This window comes from Triticum dicoccoides, chromosome 6B (assembly GCF_002162155.2).
Source record: "Triticum dicoccoides isolate Atlit2015 ecotype Zavitan chromosome 6B, WEW_v2.0, whole genome shotgun sequence".
In the NCBI taxonomy this organism is placed as follows: Eukaryota; Viridiplantae; Streptophyta; class Magnoliopsida; order Poales; family Poaceae; genus Triticum; species Triticum dicoccoides.
The window spans coordinates 700,640,240-700,642,152 of NC_041391.1; positions in this window are offsets into that span (position 1 = coordinate 700,640,240).

Sequence of the window (1,913 nt, forward strand, 5' to 3'; positions counted from 1 at the left end):
TTAATATAACTAGTTTATTTTTAGTAAGAAAATTGTCGTATCTGAGATTTGATTATCTAATTAAAATATTATAGTTAGATATATATTTGAACTAGTTTATTTTTAGTAAATGCTTAGTTGAACTAGTTGAATTAATATATAGAACTAGTTTATTTTTAGTAAATGCTTAGTTGAACTAGTTGAATTAATATATAGAACTAGTTTATTTTTAGTAAATGCTTAGTTGAACTAATTGAATTAATATAACTAGTTTATTTTTAGTAAATGCTTAGTTGAACTAACTGAATTAATATAACTAGTTTATTTTTAGTAAATGCTTAGTTGAACTAACTGAATTAATATAACTAGTTTATTTTTAGTAAATGCTTAGTTGAATCAATAGAATTAGTAAGTAGTTGAATTAATAGAATTAGTAAGTGTTTAATGTTTCGCCTAATATGAATATAGGAATTTTCGTCTGACGACGGAAAAAATTTCGGTATGTGCACATACTGTGAAGACGAGCGCGGCCAGTGCGACAGAAATTTCCTTGTTGATGGTAGGCGATTCAGCATCAAGCTGAATGAGACTTTTAAATTTGATACAGTAAGTCACAACGACAAGTCTGTTTTCGTAATTAAGCATGACTTATATATGCTTCATTTGCCTGACTTCTAATTTTTAATTTTCACTATTCTACTAGCGCATCCCATGCTATGCAAGAATTTTTGTCTTGGATAAGATAGGTTTCAAAGATATGGAAACTATGGAGGTAAAGAGAGCTTACCTGAAAACTGAGCATGATGGTTATACTTTCAACGTCAAAGTATACAATGCACACACGTACACCTATTTTGAATGCAAAACTTGGCAAGCACTATGCAAGGCTTATGCATTTGAGCCTGGTATGGTTATCACCTTTGATATTCGTCCGGAAGATGATATTGAAGGTAATAGAGACATATGGGTCGATGTGCAGACGCCTCCAGTTCTACCATTATGTGAGTTCTTCTCAAATATATTTTTGTCTTTGATATTGCTTATTTCAAAAATAACTGACAACTAATTTCTATTGACAGCTTATCTCCATTCAGCCAAACATGTCCGGCGCTTGGTAGACAGGACCTTCTACTGTCCCGGAGCTGAACTAAACTGCGAGGAGATAAGTCATTATGTTTCATGGCTTGAGGATCTTCATACTGTCAAGACAAATTTTTTTTCCTACACTTGGAAATGTTAGTACTCAAAACGTGCGACCAATAATGATGGTATTGAACTACGGTCACATCTATTTAGGAATGATGGTAAGATATTTACTATTTGTCCTCAGTGCATATTTTGCATACATATTTTTTTAAAACTTTCATTGATGAGTATATTAATTAAGTACTCTACGATGTTCTTCAACAGGGACTCCCGATGACAGTTGTGCCTCAGGGGATCGAGACTAAAGGTCAGATGTCAATTGTTAGCTTAAGGCCAAGATATCCTGCATTGCACATGAATGCATTCAGGATTTCTAGAAGCGATGAATGCTTAATAGTGAAAGATTGGAGGAAAATTGTTAATGATCGCAGAGAAGTACTAGGGGGCAACAATGAGAAGCGCAGCCCACGATTAGGAGACAGGTTCATCGGCATGCTCCAGTATGATCAATCAGGAGAGCTATACATGTTCTATGCTATTTTACCAAAGAGAGAGTAGCTAGCAGGAGTGATTTAGCTAGTTCTTCATGCTGCTCTTAATTAGTACTTGGCCTTTCATGTCCGTGTTCTTCGTTCTGAACTTAAGTGATTTGCTTTTGTGGTGTTATATATGAACGCTTATAATATCATGACAATCATGTTGAACTCGATGATTGGTTCTACTAGAAATTCTATTTATATATATATATATATATATATATATATATATATATATATATATATATATAT